At 40.1% G+C, this 19,158-nt stretch overlaps 1 protein-coding gene, 1 long non-coding RNA gene and 2 pseudogenes across 10 annotated transcripts in view; 1 reads left to right on the top strand and 3 right to left on the bottom strand.

Moving 5' to 3' along the window:
* Nucleotides 1-19,158, bottom strand: part of LOC306641202 (protein downstream neighbor of Son-like) — a 78,886-nt gene that overhangs the window by 33,710 nt on the left and 26,018 nt on the right. The gene's annotated exons all lie outside the window — the stretch shown is intronic.
* Nucleotides 139-15,432, top strand: LOC306641226. Its single transcript, XR_013758069.1, has 2 exons — nt 139-578; nt 14,591-15,432. It is a non-coding gene; the product is annotated as an uncharacterized lncRNA (long non-coding RNA).
* Nucleotides 997-11,927, bottom strand: LOC306641378 (eukaryotic translation initiation factor 3 subunit C-like; annotated as a pseudogene). The gene is made up of 2 exons: nt 11,919-11,927; nt 997-6,866 (listed from the first exon to the last, which is right to left on the bottom strand). The product of its transcript is annotated as a eukaryotic translation initiation factor 3 subunit C-like (transcript).
* Nucleotides 9,944-14,594, bottom strand: LOC306641195 (testis-specific Y-encoded-like protein 4; annotated as a pseudogene). The gene has a single exon. The product of its transcript is annotated as a testis-specific Y-encoded-like protein 4 (transcript).

Below are 19,158 nucleotides of genomic sequence, written 5' to 3'. Positions count from 1 at the left end.
GTTCAGTGACTTCTATTTCTAATAAAGTATAATCCTCTGTGCAATATAACTGTCTCTCCAGTTTTTGAGGCAGTGGATTGCCCTGCACCTTACATTTTCTGAAGAATCTAAGAAGGGTTGTTGATTTTCAGTTTGTTCAGTTTTTTTCTGGTAAGAATGATAGTTACAACTTTCAAGCCCTTTTCTTTCACAGCATGGTGAGGAGGCACACATAATTTCACCAAATTTAGGAAGTGTATTAGTCCACTGTAGTCTCTAAAACAAAATACTGGGTCATTTATAAGTAATAGAAATTTATTTCTTTCAGTTCTAATGTCTGAGAAATCCATGATCATGCCACCAATAGATTCTGGGTCTGATAAAGGCCCACTCTTGCTTCACAGATGGCTCCTCTTTCTGTGCCCTCACGTGGAAAAAGATCACGGAGATCCCTTCAACCTTGCATAAGGGCACTAATCCCATTCGTGAAGGTTCCACCCTCATGATTCAGTCACTACCTAAAAAAACCTCATATCTTAATACCACCACAATGGGATTAGGTTGCAGTAAGAATCTTGGATAAATTAAGATCATACCAGGTAGTATCTTTTTTGATGTTAATAGACCTTTATTTTATTCATTTATTTATTCATGGTGCTGAGAATCAAACCCAGCTCCTCACACATGCTAGGCAAGCACTCTACCACTGAGCCACAACCCCAGCCCCCAAACCAGGTAGTAGCTTTAAACTTGTTTTTATTTTTCACAAATGTGAAGTCCTGTCATTTTGCTAATAATACACAGTGAGGAAATGTTGCCATCAAAATGAAGGTTCTTAATTTTGGCTGCATGTTTGGAAAATTTCTAAATTTTTGGTTATTTACTTATTTAAATGTTGATGCCAGCATTGCTTCCCCTCCCCAACTACACACACACACACACACACACACACACACACACACACATACACACACATACACTCAGCTTCCATGTGTAACCAGAACAAGGGTTCTCAAACTTCAGCATGCATCTCAGAATCATCCAGAAGACTTGTTAACATTCAGATTGCTGAGCCCCAACCTCAGGCTTTTTGACTCAGTGGAGCTGAGGCAAAGCCCAATAATTTGCATTTCTCACAAGTTACCAGATGAGGCTGATGTTGCCAGTGTTTGACCTCACATTTTGAACCACTGCCATAGGAGATCAAGGATCACATTTTCTCAGAAAATGAGATGACATAGCTTCCCATTTTTCCTGCTAATTCCCTGGTTGACTAGTTCAGAATACTTAGTCTTGGTCCCTCTTTTACTTTCAGTATATTAAATTTCTCTATCTTTTAGGGTTCTATCTGTGGGCAGCTTCTCTTTGCATAGTACCTAACTTTTCTTTTGGGTGATCATATATATTCACATAGTGTTGATTCCATCTAAATGCTGATCACTCACAAATCTATTACTCCACTTGTATTTCTCTCCTAAGCTATATGTATATTCAGTTTCATGATTACGTTCTTCAAGAACTTGCATTCGACTTGTCTAAAAATGGGATGTTTCTGCTCCCATGTTCCCTTTCTATGTGAATGGCACCAAGATGTACCCTAGTTCTCAACCCAGAAAACTGAATGTCAACCTTGATTTCTCTTCCTTACCCCTCACTCCAGTTTAACCCCGAGGCCTACCAATACTATCCTAAATCTCTCTCAAATCCATTTCATTCCATTTATGCCCATGCCACTGTCTACTTCTTATCACTTCTGAAGGAATGCTCCAGAAGGATGATCTAATTCTGTAAATATAAAGCTGGAACCATGTCATTGGTGAGTAGCAAACAAACTCATTCAATTCTTCTCAGATGATCCATGAACCAGCATCTTCCAGGATGCTAATGTGAGAGAGGTTCCTAACTTGACCTAGTTGTGTCCTCCCCTGGAGGGCTGAGAGTTCTAGGGTGAGGGTGGGTTAGGCCCAACAGAGGTTCCTTTATGTAAATAACTGAGGAAGTTCCTGGAAAAGAATTCATTTGAAGAGAAGAGACTCAGAAAAGGATAGCGTCAGGTAGGGAAGCTGCCTCAGTAACCAAAACTTAGTTATTGAGAGAAGGGAAATATTAAATATAGCAGATGATTTGTTACTCTCAACCTTAGAGCTCTGTGAACTTAGGTTCTACATAGATATTAGATCTACATGTAAATTAACTAAATGAGCTGTGTGCCAGTTCTTAAACACCAGACCTACACTCCTAGTGTGCTTTGTGACAGGAGGTGCTACTGCGGGGCTGGAATGATGGAGAAGTTGGAAGATTGGAAGACTGGATAGCAAAATACCACACACTGGGTGGCTTACAAACAACAGAAATTTATGTATTTCTTACAGTTCTGGCAGTTGAGACGTCCACAATCAAGGTGCCAGCCAATTCAGTGTCTGGTGAGGGCCCACCTTCTGGTTCATAGATGGCACCTTCTCACTGTGTCCTTACATAGTGAAAGGGGAAAGGCAACTCTCCATGATCTCTTTGATAACAGAACTAATCCAATTCATGAGGGCTCTGTCCTCACGATCTAATCACCTCCCTGTGGCCCCCACCTCCTAATACCATCATGTCAGGGATTAGGTTTCAACACATGAATTGGTGGGGTCGGTGCACAAATATTCAGACCATGGAAGAAATTCTTTTTAGATCTCTTTGGTCAAACAACTGGAACAGTTAGTTTCCTAAGCACACCCCAACTGATACAAACCATTTCACCAAAATCACAATATAACATGACACCAAAAGTACTCCTTTGGTTCCCGGCTCTGATATTGATAGGCCAAGAGGCATTCTGTATCTCTTCTCATGGTTAACTATGCATCTATATATTGTAGAGGAGAGAACACCTGAGGAAAGTGGCAACAGAGTCCTTTTATATCCACATAGAATAGTGGCAGGCCTGGCTGAACCCAGCAGATGCAGCAGTACCCACTGGGTGTGCTGCTACCCAGTGGAGGGAGCCCAACAGAGTAAAAGGGATTGAAATCATACATGATGAATTCCCTTACTGATCTGGGTAAAAATTAACCAGATTTGTTAGTAAGCTTATGTGCGACAGCCTTTAGGAACTCCCAGACTCTCTTGGGGTAAGATCATATATAACTTGGATGCTGTATTAGCAAGTGACAGATTCATTGAAATCAGATTACTATAGTTAGCCATAAATAAACTTTAAATTTTAGTGTCAAAAGCCATAGCCTTGCTAGGCACGGTGGCATGCATCTGTAATCCCAGCAGCTCAGGAGGCTGAGGCAGGAGGATCATGAGTTCAAAGCCAGCCTCAGCAACATAGCAAGGTTCTAGGCAACTCAGTGAGACTCTGTCTCTAAATAAAATATAGAAAGTGCTGGGGATGTGGCTTAGTGGTTAAGTGCCTCTGAGTTCAATCACCAGTACGCAAAAAATTTAAAAAAAAAAACATAGTCTTTAAAATAGTAGCATTAAATATCATCTCTTATTTTTGTCTATTTTTGACATTTGAATATCCTTATTAACCATTTATCCAGTTGTTTTATTTAATCACAAATTAACAAAGTGGTTCAATCATCTTAGGATCCACTGTAGAAGAGAACCAAGGACTTGTGAGTTTCAAATCCAAGCATGGGAATTCTCACCATCTTTTCAGTGTTGTTGGCTCAGTGAGGAGAAGGCAGAGTTCAAACTTTACCATTTTTTTCTCTCCCTTCCAAAAGACCACTTCTTCCTCAATATGTTAGGGTCTTGTTAGGGGTCATGTATGTTCAAAATGTGATGTTGACAAATGATTTTTGCAACTATGCTTCATTAGTTTCTCCTTTATGGAAGATTAAATCCTTTGTTCCTGAAAAATTGGTTTGGCAGTTTCATTAGCGTTGACTTAGGAAGCCAGTGGGTATGTAAGATTGTCATCCCGTCAACCATTATCCACCTCCCCCAATTCCAAAACTGTGCACTGAGGTGCCCTGGGGGAAACATAGAGAGCTCACAGAAGCTCTGTGGGATATTTTAGATTTCAAGAGAAACATGCTACATTTGTGGGACACTGCCCATTAGCTATAATACTGAGTGGCTTGGACTTGACTATTTAACATAAGGAATAAAAGACCCGTTTAACGTTACTTTTTTTGGTTTTGTTTTTACAACTTTAAACAGAACTTTAGTGACTGGGGTGGGTTTAGGACTAAAAGTCTGAATGGTCTAGGTCATTGAGGCAAAAGTGGAGAGCTCAGTAGGTTGTCCGAGACTGCTGCTGGTGGTAGCCACCCCAGTGCGTGTAGCCCTCATTCTTTTGGTAGCCATTCTTCTGGTCGCGGAAGTAGCCACCATAAGTATCCTGTTCGTGGTCAAACACCCGTTCATTATTCTCCACCCGGCTGCCCAGTTTCTGGGCCAGCTGCAGAGCCAGGTTCTGCTGGGCAGCGGGCTCAGTGCGGTGCATCACCACGGTCTGTGTTGGCTGGTCTATGGAGGTTATCACCTCTTCACTAATGATCATCTTGCTGATGATGGAGTGCACAGTGGGAAGACCCATGCTGATGGAATTATAGACACTGCTGTAGGTGAAGACGTAGGTCTTTAGTGACTCTTCCTGGATCTTCCTAACTAGCATTTTGCGGACTTTGTCAGCCTCGGGGAACAAGTCCCACAACTTCCCATTCATCTTCTCATTAATGATAAAACTGTGGCAGGTCTTCCAGTCACCCATTTTCATGGCCTTGGAGGCAGCAACCACATGTTCCCTCACAGACTCAGGGGGACCCAGCATGGACCACTGTTCACCCACCTGCAGCTGGTGATGAAGCTGCTTGCTGATCATGCGTTGGTGAGCATCATTGTCATGAGCAGCCATCTGGGGGATCTCCAGAAACATGGCAGACACCAGATACACACACTCCAGCAGCTCCAGACTAATGTGCAGGTGAAAGGGCACCTGCCAACACCGCTCCACCTTCTCCTGCTCTTGGTTGCACTCCTGTAGGCTACACAGCAGCAGACCCTGGCCCAGAAGATCCTTGGTCCAGCCACTTGAGTGAATGTCCAACAGCGCATTGTGCGCATCCTTGGTCAGGCCTTGGCAGAAGGCCCAGCTGTACCATGGAACAGTTGTACATGATCTGCACTGGTGGGTCTGCCTGCTGAATATTGTCTTGTATGTGGCTCATGAGCATGAGGTCACGGGCTTGATAACAATGGGAGTGCAGAGCATTATGGTAGTTGTGGCAGAGGATGGCACATGTACGGATCTAGTCTGTGTGATCCTTGGCATAGATGTACTTGCAGAGCCTCTCCATCAGCATGGCTGAGTCCTCCCCCTCATTTTCAGCCTGGTCTTGTTCAGACTTTGAGGAACCCTCAGGAGAGGTAAGCTGCTGCCGATGGGCTTTATAATCAAACTTGTAATAGGTGTGAAGGATGCGCCTCAGGTAGATGTGGCAGATTTCTTTAGTGGTGCCCTTCTCCTCCAGGTAGCATTGCAAGCCCTCAATGATGGCACATACTTGTGCCTCATCCTTCAGGTGCTCCACATACTCTGGGCTGTGAGGATCAGTATTTTGCATTATTTTGATAAATTCTTCATGCATTTGTTCCACCAGAGGTAGGAGACAGCCACGGACATGCAGTGGCTGGTGCATATTTTGAAGGTTCTTGCTTTCTTCTAAAATAATCTCTCCAACAAAGATGTTGAGATTTGCAAACAAGATGCCCAGGCATTTCTGCCACATCTCGTGCTTCATGCATGTAACCAGTTTGGGGTTATAGTTACAGAGAGAAGCAATGATATTGAACTTGATCTTGACAATGACGCTCTCCCCTAGGTTGATTTCAGAGGCAATCTGAACCAGCAGTTGTAGCAGTTCGATCTGGTAGCATGATTGGTTCCCTTCTTGCCTCGTGCCTGTAGGATCTCATTCAATTTCTTGGTGACAACAGCATGGGTGATCTCAGTTCCCTTGGCAAATATTTTTGGCTTCTCCTTAACAAGGGGGCACTCCACCTCGAACCCTTTCCCACCCCCTGCTTTCATTGTCTTCTTCCTCCTCGTCCAGGTGCTTAGATTTCCTATCATGCTTCTTTTCAGCTGCCTTTTTGTCTTCCTCTGTGGTGGAGGCCTTTTAAAGGATTCTTGAGGCCAGTGCCGCTTGTTTCCCTTCTTCCTCCTCTGAGTCTGAATCACACGATGTAGAACCTGTGTCCCTGACTTCATCATCTTCAGAATCTTCTGAGTCCTCATCTTCATCATCCATCCTTTTGAGGAACTTTTGACTCTCCCCAGAAGGAGCTTCTGATTTCTTCTTCAAGAATGCTGCAGCACTGACACCATCCTCATCTTCATCCTCATCTGATGCGCCTTCGGAATCCTCCTCATTCTTCTCTGCATCTTCATCTGCAGACTGCTCAGGGTGCTGCTTTTAGTTTGTGATGTGAGACTCAAAATCTCGGTTGTATTTTCGTATCTTCTGGTGCATGGTGCTCAGAGCCTTGGCATTATTCTTGTTCATCTTCTTCTGCCCTTCTTTATCTTCCCAAAGTCATTAAGACAGTCCTCCATGTCAGCCAGGACGTGGATACAGAACCAGGGGACACCTTCCTTGTCCACAATACTCTTGGCCTTCCCATATGCTTTTCCCAGGAGCTGAAACTCTTCCAGGCACTTGGTGACATCCCGAATCTTCCTGGCAGTATGAATGGTCCGCATAAGGTTCGTCAGTTCCTCAAACCTCTTGTCCTTGGCACTTCGAACAACTCTCTTGGTATCTTCTTCATCCTCGCTCAGTAACAATGGCGTTTGCCGTAGTTACCCCGGACAGGTTTGGTGACAAGCTCCTCCCCAGACAGGGAGGACTCGGATTCCTTTCCAAACCTGTGGTGAGAAACCGCTACATGGTGTTGGTGCCGAGGGACTGTGGCTGGCGCGGCGGGACCAGCAGAGCTCGAGAGTCACCTACACGGCCTTTAATGTTACTTTCTATCCAGGGGCACCATGAGAATATTACTGAGGCATTAAGGGCACTGTGAACAGATGAAGTCTGGGAACCTCTGCATTACCCCTCCCAACAATTCTAATGTTTCTGTGGGGATCCGTGGAAGTGTGGGACACTGCATTTGCCTCCAGATTTGGGAGATGATGCATAGGATCAAGATAAATTAATCAGTGCAGTCTGTCCTCTGGCCTTGTTAATAAGTGAACTTATTAGGAATGATCATATGACTTGTTAAAATATGAAAATGTGATCCATTTCAGCCAAACTAGAGTAAATGCTAGAATGATCTCAATCAACCAATTTCTCTCTTTTTCTCTTCCCTCCATCATTCTCTTTCTGCCTGAAAAAGCATGTAGTTAGTGAAGGTGTTGACCAAAATGAGAGCCAGCCTTTGGATGAAGTTGACATTGTGTAAGATAGAGTGACAAAAACTGAAACTTGGTCAAGCCCTGTCTGAAGCCTCATATTTCTTCTCACGCATGTTGTATATTACACTTAATATTATTGCTTAAGTAAGTTTCCTTCAATTGTCTTTTTAGATTTTTGTATTCACAGAAGTTCTTTTATGTTATGGTTTTTGGTCAGATATGGTGTTACAAATATCTATATTTTTCTTACCTTATCACATCAACTAAGATTTTCACTGCAGGCTCTAATATAAAAAATGGAAAAGGGCATCCTTATCCCATTTCTAATCTCAGAGTGCTTTCAGTAATTCACCATTAAGTATGGTGCTTGTTATACATTTTTTTAAATACTCACTTTTAGATGAATGAAATTCCCTTTTATTCCCAGTTGCTGTCATAAATGAGTTTTGAATTTTATCAGATGCCTTTTCGGTTATCTATTGAAATAACTATATCATTTTTCTCCGTTTTTTCTGTTAATGGGGTAAATTACATAAATTGATTTTCAAATAGTATGTGAGCCCTGCTGTCCTCTAATAAACTCTACATAGTAATACTTTATTTTTATTTCATACTAACTGGATTAGACTAGCTATTATGTGGCTTAGAAATTTTGCATCTCATTTCAAGAAATGATTTGCAATTTCAAGAGATGGTTTGTAATTTTCCTATAATGTCCTTGTTGGATTTTGAATTTTAGTATCAAGATTATTCTAGGGCTGGGGATATAGCTCAGTTGGTAGAGTGCTTGACTCGCAAGCACAAGGCCCTGGATTCAATCCCTAGTATTGCAAAAAAAAAAAAAAAAGTAAAAAAAGATTATTCTAGTCTCACAAAAGAGTCATGATATGCTTCCACTTTTTCTATGCTCTAGAAGAATTTGTTTATTGATGAAAAGTCCTACATATTTTGGAAGACTTTACCAGTGAAGCCATATGGATTTGGAGTTTTCTTCTGGGAAGATTTGAGATAATAGACTTAATTCTTAAAAAAAAAACAACCACATATACACATATGTATACATGTATATATATGCATATATATATAAAGATTGAATTGTTATATCTCTTAAATAATTTTATACACACATATATTCAGATTTTTCAGATTTTTGAACTTATTTTTTGTTGGCCTTGGTAAGTTCTATTTTTTGAAGAATTTGGTTATTTCATCAGAACTGCCACATTTTATGGCATGAAGTTGTTTAGATTATGGATGTCCATTTTTTTATTCCTAATGCTTTAATTTGCATATGTGCTTACATTATTTATTATTATTATTATTATTATTATTATTATTGAGAATTGAACACAGGACTTTACACAGGTTAGGCAAGTATTTCACACTGAGCTAAGCTACATCCCCAGCCTGTGTATGCTCTTTTCTATGATGAGCTTTCATAGGTTTTCATCACTTTATTTAATTGATTTTGTGCTTACATTTGTTATTTTCACCTTTTTACTTTACTAAGTCTTGATATTTTTTCTTTTTCAAGTTTCTTGAGGTTTTTAGCTTAAAATATTGCTTTGCGGCATTTTTCTTTTCTTATAAACGCATTAAAGATGTAGTTTCCCACTAAAGTTTTAGCATGAACCCATGAGTTTTGATGTTATTTCTTAATTATAATTAAGTTCAAAATATTTTATATTTTTTACACTTTTTCTATACATTATTTGGTAGTGTAATTTGTTATTGTTTATTAATGTATAGTTGGGATCAATATCAATTTCTAACTGAATTCCACTGTAGTAAAAAATATTATAAATGATTTTTGTGTTTTCATATTTGTTTATTCTTTGAGACTCAATATGGTTGCATTTGGTAAATATTCCATGCACATTTGAAAGTAATGTGAATTTTATCTCTTTTACTATAAGTTAATTGCATTTAGATTTTCTATAGGCTAAGCAAGTCTAAGGTTGGAGTTGCTTGCTCTGTCAGCTATTTAGGTGAATGTATTAAAATTTCTGCATAATTATTTGATTGAATTATGTTATATGAATATGTAACAATGAATTCCATCTTATGTACAATTATATCCACCAAAAAGAAAAAGAGTATCTGACAAAAAAAATCCTCAGATGATAATATGTTGGTCAGTTTCTTTCTTTAGTGCTATTAATTTTTTTAATTTCTTTTTATTTTTTGGTGACAACAACAATTATAGCAGTGATATTTTACTTTTCTTTCAAGCACATAGAAGACAAAAATACTAATAGTCCTTATTGACAGCAATTCTGCTAGTAGTTATACTGACTAGGAAGATAATGTCAAGTACATTACTATTAGGGCAAGAAATATCAAGTAAGATAACAGTTTTGTTTTTCTTTTTGAGATTATTTTCACAAGACAGCAACGATTTTAAAAGTCTTCAGATATTCAAATTATGTCTAAGAATAGAACTAATGTAGAAGAGAGAGCATAACAAGCTAATCTGTTAATGAATATTCACAGACTTCTTCATACTGCACAGGACACAAATTTGATATTTTTGCACATGTTCTCAATTACAAGAAAAAGCAGACCTGTAAACATCAATTTTGCCAATAGGCTGAAATGGAGAAAGGAATTATGTTATTCAAACACAGTGAGATAAGGAACACATACCATTAATCTCCCACTTATATAAAGGTTACTCCTAAAATAATAGAAGACACCCACACTTGTATTTTTGTTTACAAAACTCTATTCATGAATTTAAGGAGTTGGGAAAAATTGGAAGAAAGCCCTTCTCCAAGCATCCTAACTGAATCACAACTACTTTGATTCTCTCACCTCCACCTGAGGAACTGCCTCAGGCCTTGCTCTCCACCCCTGATCCTGTAAGGATCTTTACTGTGGGCCTTGAAAAGTTCGCTTCACAGCAGGCGTCTACTTCTGGGCCTATAATTAAATTCCCAGCCTAGAGCACTGACTATGTCAGAGCTCCTTAGCCCTCAGGGAGCTTAGGGGAAGGACTTCATTGCAAAGGAAAAGGGTGAGGGCCAATGGTCTTCACACCACCACACACCCTCACAACTGAGACAGCTCTACAGCATCACTGTGCTGGAACTTGTCCTGGAAATGCAGACTCCACACAGCTCCTTATTCCCAGAAAAAGCTTGGGATCTCCCACAGTGTAGACTACAGCCTACTCCCTCATTTGGAAGGACAGAGCAGGGAAGGAAGTGCTGACACTAAGAAGTGAAGTGAGGACAAGAGGATTGGGCAGTGCAACAGATCCTATGGAATATAAGGGCAGGAACAAATTGGTGTAGAGGCAGGTGACCCACAAAATGCTATTTTCAAATCATTTCTTAAACAATCCAAGGCCCAAAAGAGAACTGTCATGTGTAAAAAAAACGCAAGGTAAAGCAAATTCTAGTTGCTAGGCACACAACCAGCACTGTCTGTCTTCAACCCATCACTAAAGCCCTTTTCTCCCTCCTCCCACTTCTCAAACTAATGCACAGAATTTGGTAGAATAGATAGGAGGAAAAGGGTGGGGATGTCAATTAGCCTCACAGAGAACACTGTGCCCAAATAAGCAGTAACCCTACAGGTCTCCCTTTAGGACTTTGAGACCTTGCCAAAAGTGAGGTCAAGAAATAAGGGCAGAGAACTGAAGTCTGTTTTACAAATCTTTCTCTGTCTGGACACAACCAAAAAGCCTACTCTGCCAGTTTGTTTTCGGTCTCTGAGTGGTAACTGCTTCAGAGAGGGAGGGAGGAGAAAAGGAGAGATGGGGGAAGAGTGAGAGGCATAACAGGACCCACATTCCAGAAAAACCCCTTCCTCAGTGCCCTTGCCCTGGCAGCTTCACCATGTCTGGAGGAGGTGTGGAGGGGAAAGAGGGGTAGTCTACAAAGTCACCTGTATTAATGGTGGTTTATTGGCTAGGGCCCAGAAAGGACCATTCCACCGTGCTTTGGGCACTACCACATCTCTGCTCAACTTGACAACTAATTGGGTTTGTGGGTAATCATGGTGAGTATGGGGGTTGCTATGTGTTGCTTAGGAGCTTAGATCAATAGATAGCTCATGATGAGGCATGGTGGCCTGTGCAGAGCTGCACCAGCAGAGAGCAAGTAGTGCCCGTCGGCACAGGTCTTCATACTCACCAGTAGCTGATGGCAATGCACAGTAACCAAAAGTACAAGAAGACCATTCCTCTTAGGTTACTTCATTTGTGACTAGCAGTTACCAACCAGCCACTTGTTTGTTCTACCAGATAACCAGCAGGTTAGATAGCACAGGCCCAGGAAAGCAGCGGGGATCCAGTAAGTGGTAGCCTGGAACGTTCAGTTTGGGTTGACGGCTGGGTTGGGATTTCAGTTTCATCTTGCAGTGGTGAAACTCAAGAACACATAGTACATGGATATTAGGAGCACGAGCATAAAGTGAGGCTAGTTATTGGTAAAGAAGTGTCAGGCTTCCTTGTGAGAGAACCACTTAAAGTTCTGGGAGAAGACCATGTAACAGACAGAACCCAAGCCATGCAGAGAAGGAAGTACATATCTACAACATGATGAGCGTGGCATAGAAGCAGAAGGCCACTCACTTGAAACATGTTCACACAATGCAGAACAGCTTGAAGGGCCAGAAGAATAGCATAGGCATGTAAGCAACCATCTATAAATTGCTGAAAACCTAGAACTGAAGGACAAACTAATTCAGTACAATGAAAAGGCAGACAGAAGGCACATGCTGCTGACCAAGAATAGACCATGGTAAGGAAACTTGTGCAGGAACTTTTCACAGGGCAGAAGTTAGCCAGACTGGAACCGGAAGGACCTGGGGCTCTGCACAGGCTGTCGTGATGGACCTCGAATTTCTCTTCAGGGTTCTTCACCCATCAGGTAGTATTGTAGGGGACTGGACCACAGTTGCCCTTTGATAATCTCAGCAATTCTATCAAATTCTAGAAGGCTGTGGTCTGAGAACAGGTTGAAGAAACTGGGGATAGTGTTCCCTTTCCAGTTCCTGTGGAGAAGGGCCTGGGGGTCTTGGTCCAGTGCCAGGGAATTGGAGTGAAAAGAGACACAACTTGGGCCAGAGGATCTGTGTGTTTACGCCTTGACGAGCCCTTCCTTTCAGAAGTATGGGTTGCTCTGAAAGATGAACTTGAATTTACAGCCTGCTCTCAGGTGTTCAAGTTCCTCCACCTCCAAATTGATCATGTGCCTCATTATATCTTCGTCTTGACCACTGATCATAGGTGACAGCTGAGGGTGGTTACAAAAAGCGGTGACCCAGAAACCTGGAATATTTTGGATAAGGAAACTCCTGCACTGCATATGGAGCCTTGCATTCAACCAAATTTGCGCTAACTGGGGAAGGCCCTGTCAGCCTGGGCATTTACATTTGACAGCTCTTGGTCAATGGCAAGTCCATGCGGTTACTGATCTTCGGGGCCTTGGGTCGGCCCTCCTCTTTCCCTCCACCAGCTGCCTTTTTTTCCTTCTGTACCACCTTCTTTTCCTGTATCACCGCCTCTGCTACTCCTTCCTTTTCCCCTGCTGCCGAGATGGCGCATTTCTTAGTCCCCACTTCCTTGGCCTTCGCCCCAGGCTGCCCCTGAGACCCGTGGGCCCTGCGCCACAGCCTTCCAGAGCCTTCTGCTCCTCAGGGCTACGCAGCTCTACGAGCTGACAGACATTTTTCTGGCCGTTCTCAGCTCCCACAGAGACCGAGGCTGCTACCGGGCCTTCAAAGGAGGCAGAGCATCTTGGAGTCCCCCTCCGGGGACTGCAGGCTAAGGTTCCAGGTGACTCGGACTCAGAGTACACCTCCCTCTGCAGTGGCCTCCAAACTGCCCTCACCGTGTCCGCCATCGCTTGTGCCGACTTGGTTCCCTCGCGGAGTCCCCGGCGCTGATTTAGGGCCAGAACTCCTGGGGCCTGGCCCAGAGTGGCGGTTGGGGCGAGAGGGAGCTTGTTGTCCACCTCCGGGCCGCTCGTTTTGATAGAAGTCCTATTCATTTCTGATGTGTCTATTTTTAGCCCTTTTGAGTGCACACAGATTTAGAGTTTTAATATTTCCTGTGGACTGTCCTTTGTAGAAGATGTCTCTCTTTACCTCTCGCTTCTTGTAGTAAAGCCTATTCATCTGATATTAGTATAACTTAAAACTGCTGTTTTTCAGTACTTTGCTTTCAACCTATGCTCTTATATTTAAATATATCTCTCATAACTGGAATATAATTAGATTTGTTTGTTTTGTTTCCTGATCTAATAGTTTCGGCCTTCTACTTGAAATATTCAGTCAATGTAACATTAAAATAATTACTTACATTGCTGGGTTAAATATCTTCCCTTTCTGTTTCTTCTATTTGACCCACCTGTGTTATGTTCTTCTTTTTTGTTCACTTTTATATTAATCAGTTTTATTATTATGCTTTATCTTTAATTTGTTAGTTATTCACTTTTTAACTCTTCTTTGACTATCCTAGAGATTGGAATTCATGTTCTTGATTTATTACAACCCAAACTAAATTATTATCTTTAATGCTTTCCAGGTAATGCTAAGACCTAATGTCTTTTAAATTCCATTTATCCCCTTCTGCTTTATTTTTATAAGCATTTAATTCTTCATAGAGTTTAAACTCTAAAAGGCATATCACCAACACCACCACCACCATCAACTCATTCTGTAAGTCAATATTCAATTGTATTCATATAAAATACTTCTCTGTTCTCTTCATTGTCAAGACTTTTTTGATGTCTGATGTTTTCATCTTGTGGTTATTTTCTTTTTCTTTGAAGAACTCCTGTATTTCTTGAACTGCAGGACTACTGACAACAATTTATCTCAGAGTCAGTTTTTGTTTTCCTTAAAAGTCTTCATTTAACTTTATTTTTTGGGACTTTGGGGGTCACAGGTCTAGAACAGCAGTTATTATCTTTCAGCATTCTTAGTTACCTCATACTATTATTTCTTGTTTTGTTATTTCTGTTGAGAAATTGTCAACCAATCTCTCATTTGAAGATAAAGGTTTTTTCTGGTTGCTCTCAAGACATTTTTTTCTTGGGACTGGAAGTTGAGCCCAGGAGCCTTTCCCACTGAGCCACATTCCCAGCTCTTCTCAGTTTGGATTTTGAGGCAGGGTCTCACTAACCTGCCCAGGCTGGCCTCAGGTTCTGCCTCAGTCTCCCCAGTTGCTGGTTTATCAGTGGGCACCACCCTGCCTGGCTGTTTTTATCTTTTTCAAGACATTTTCTTCTGATGTTCCAGGAATATTGATACCTCTTCATGTTTCCTTCTTGAAGTTTGCAGAGCTTAATGGTCTGTGTCTTTTGCCTTTCATCATTTGGAATGGTCATTTCTCTCCTCAAATGTTGCTTCTGTTTTGTTCTCCCTCCCTGCTCCTTCTGAGATTCCAATTTCACGTTTCCTAGATATTTTCACTATGCTACACGTATATTTCATGCTTTTCTGTGTCTTCCATTCCTTTTTTCTTACTCTGTTCTTCAGTATTAGTGTCTGACAACGACCTTGAATCTCATGTATATAACTCATTGTTAAATCTACATTTTGATTCTTAATTTCAGTTCTTGCCTTTTTGAGTATTACATTTTTCTTTCCCTTTTTCCATTTCATTGAACATATTAAGAATAATTATTTCAAAATCCTCATTGGCTAAGTCCAATCACTAATCATAGTATTTTTACCCCCTTGATTTCTGGTCATAGGATCATTCTCTTGTTACCTTAAGTAGCTTTTTAACCAAATTCTGGACATAATACATGAAAAAATCATAGTGGCTCCAGGTTACATGTTTCTCTAGAGAAGTTTTACCTTTCCTCTCTGGGCAGGCAGAACGAAGGCTGATCACATAAATAAAAGCAGATGCTAGACTTTGCTCACCCAGAGTCAGGCTCTACTGCTTCTCCAGAGTGGAACCCTCCAAAGTCCTTAATTTTATTATTATTATTTTCCTGCTCAATCAGAAACAGATTTTCTTTTCTGAGACTTCATTCTCAGTTTTGTAGCTTCTCACTCCCTGCAGCTTCACTACTTAGCAAACATTCTGGGCAGAACCTACTATATGCCAACTCTAGTGCTTCACTCACTCCTTCCCAATCAAATATGAGCCCTTCAAATCTCTAATTTTCTATCTCCAGTACTGCAAAATCACCCCAAACCTGCTTATGGGTTTTCTCAGATTCCAGGACCCAGAACTGTCAAATTTACCCAAGATAAATGCAGCTGCATATTCTCAGCTATTCCCTCAATGGTTGGCTTTTTCTCCAGAATCTTGAATTCCCTTCGTGATTGCTTCAGTAGATCACTGATACATTTAAATAGATGTTTTATGTTATCTCTACAGCTTTTTCCATGCTCCTGCCAAGGGTTGCATTGCTCTACTCTAAGCTACTCTATCATGTTCTGAAATGGAAGTTGATTTTCACATTACACATTGTCACTTAAGAGAACTCAGTGTGCTGCTGAGTGAGGTCAGTTAACACTATTAAATACTAAGTACTTTATGGCAGACACATTATAAGTAATTTGAAACGGGTCTAGAAGTAATTCTTAAAGGAAAGATTGTAATGTTTTTAAGGTTTATAATTCAAACAAGGCCCTTTAACATGTTTTGGAAATTATCAATAATATAAGAAAATCTCCGTATGTTACAGGAAGCAGAGCTACTCAACATTATCTCATTTCCTCCATGTAGTACCTCCTAGGCTTAGGGACAGGGAACATCTGACCAGTTGCAGAAAGATAAAGAAGTCAGCTGACTCATAGGAGTAGCTGTATTTCTAATGACCAGTGTAGAAGATGCAGTATGAGATTTTGCTGTCCTTATTAAGGGAGAGCCAAGAGAATAAAAATCCCTCTTCACTGGGAGACCAACTTTGCAATAAAGATGTTACTGAATGTAGATATCAAGTTAGACTAAAGTATAAGCATTAAAGGTTAGAATAAACTGTTTTTAGTACATGTAAACAGCTAGAGAAATACATGAGAAATTTCAGATTTGTCAAGAAGTTTATCTAAGTATATGGAGTACCATGACTCAAACGCATGGTAATATCATTTTACTTTTTTTTTCCAGTGCCAGAGATCAAACCAAGGGCCTTGCACATGATAAGAACGCACTCACTGCAGCCCTCACACATTTATATTTAAAGTCAAGGTAATGTAAGGCTCTGGAACAATCCTGGGCCTGTTAGCAGAAAAGGAAGAATTTGAGGTTGGTAAGTCACCAACTTAATATCCAGTCAGTGAACTGTAGTCCCACACCACAGCTCCTGTCACTGATTCCCACTCGCTTCTTCCAGTCATGGGTCCTTCTTTTACATTCAGAAGTCTTTATGATTTCCTTTCCTGGCTATCCCTCCCCAGCTCCTCTGCTGCTACCCAAACTCCAGTCAGTCCATGTTAGTCTATTGTTGGTTTTCTGTATTCACAGGTTCTTATCCGCAGATTCACCAGCCACAGATTAAAAATACTCAAAAAAAGTTGCATCTGTGCTGCACATATGCAGACATTTTTCTTATCATTATTCTATAAATAATGCAGTATGGCAACTATTTAAAGAGCATTTACATTGTATTAGTTATGGGTAATCAGAGATGACTTAAAGTTAACAGGAGGATGTGCTTAGGTTATATGCAAATAGAATGCATAGGGACTTGAGTATATGTGGATTTTATCTGCAGGGCTTCCTGGAACCAATCCCCAGAAGATACTAAGAAACAACTGCACTTGCAAGTCTAAAAATGTAAATGTGCCTTGTATTTTTTTTTTTTTTTTACATCTCTGTGACTTTGTTTATTTGGTGACCCTCTCCCTGAAACATTTATCCTATTTTATCCTGCCCCTTTGCTCTTCTTTTCCCTATCTCTCTGTTTATGATAATATTACTTATTTTTAACACACTCTCTCATGTCTCTTCCTTTATTAAATATTTCCAATCCCAGCCAGATTTGACCTGTTCTTCCTTTAAACTGTTACAACACTTTGCTTGTATCTCTCCTAGGATTTTTAGTGTAATATGCTTTGAAGAAAATTTGTTTGTGTTCCTGTGTTATCCCTCTTATTAGACATTCAGCTCTAAAGAATATAACTGTGACTTTTTAAATCCACAGATAAGCTCACCAGAGTCTTGCAAATGTTAGTTAATACTTATTCAGTTAAACATGAATGACATGTGGCTCCCATAGGCAGCTTTACAATATGGACATCTGTTTTCTCCCAGGCCAGGTGGACCATATCCCCTCCGACTCTTCACCTTTCTTTAAATGCTCACCTGTAAAAAACATTTGAAATATTAGAAAACTATACATCTGACAGAATAAATTGGATCATAAATCAACAGTGAAAAATTCAAAACTGCAAAATATACAGTAGCCCTAAATAGATATTTCTAAAAGACATGCCAATGACTAAACATATATGAAAATTCTCAACATCACTAATAACAAGGAAATGCAAATTAAAACCACAATGAGATATCACCTCTTTCTAGCTCTTGCTGTTATCAAAATGACAAAAGATAGTAAGTGCCAAGGAGAATATAGAGAAAAGGGAACAGTTACATACTGTTAGTGGTAAAGTAAATTAGTACAGCCATTATGGAAAACAGTATGGAGGTACCCAAAAAATCCAAGATAGATATTCCACTATTAAGTATACATTCAAAGGAAACATCTTCTCCCCATGGGTATTGCGGCACCATTCACAATAGCCAACAAATAGAAACCAGCTAAGTATTCGCCAACTGATGAATAGATAAAGAAAATGGATATTTACACCATGGAGTACTATTCAGCCATAAAAATATGAAATCCTATTATTTGCAAAAATAAGGATAGAACTGAAGGTCATGATGTTAAGTGAAATAAGCCAAGATAGAAAGACAAGTTCCACATGATCTCACTCTTATCTAGCATCTAAAAATGTTGATCTCATAAAAATTGAAAATGAAATGGTGGTTACCTTTGCTGGGAGAGAGCCTGGAGGAAGACAGAATGGGGAAATGTTGATACTGTTATATTGAAACAGCAACAAGAATTTCTGGATAGTAAGGATCTGGATACAGATCCTGATAATATACAATATATTTCCAAAAAAATTAGAAGAAAGTGGTTTTAATATTTTGCCATAAAGAAATGATACATTTTTAAGGATATAAATATTCTGATTTAAATATTATACAATGTATACAGGTATTGAAATATCACGAGATACATATATGTGTATATATCTACACATATATATGGATATTTTAAATATCACCCAAGATAATCTGTTTTGATTATGCAAAGTCAACATCTAAATTGTGGTAGTGATATCCTACCATATTTATAGGTTTTGACTATACTCAAGGGAAGAACCCAAAGATAGTGGGAACCATTTTAGTATTCTGCCTATTATATCCTTCTCCCTTTTTTGTTTCTTTTTTATATGCTTACTGAAATGATTGTCAAAATGTGATGCCTGAACTATCAGCATCAGCATCATCTGAAATACAAACCCTCAGGCTCCACTCCAGGTGTCTTATGTTGGAAACTTTGGAAGTCCAGCAAACTGTTTTAACAACCCCTCTGGGTGATTTAAACCACATTAAAGTTTAAGAACCACTGCCTTACACATTGGACTTTTATTTTAGTTATATACCATAAGTAATTCCTCTATTTGATAGCTTGATTAAAGACAAAACATAGGAAAAAAACAAGGATTACCATATTCTACTAGATGTCTTAATCCTCAGTTAATGAGGAACTCAGAAGGAACATAGATTTCCAAATTTGTCATGCTGGGGCTCTCTCATATGGACTCTCACCCCCGAC

The sequence above is a fragment of the Sciurus vulgaris genome, assembly GCF_902686455.1.
Source record: "Sciurus vulgaris genome assembly, chromosome: 12".
Taxonomy (NCBI): Eukaryota; Metazoa; Chordata; class Mammalia; order Rodentia; family Sciuridae; genus Sciurus; species Sciurus vulgaris.
This window is presented reverse-complemented; position numbering and strand designations above follow the sequence as displayed.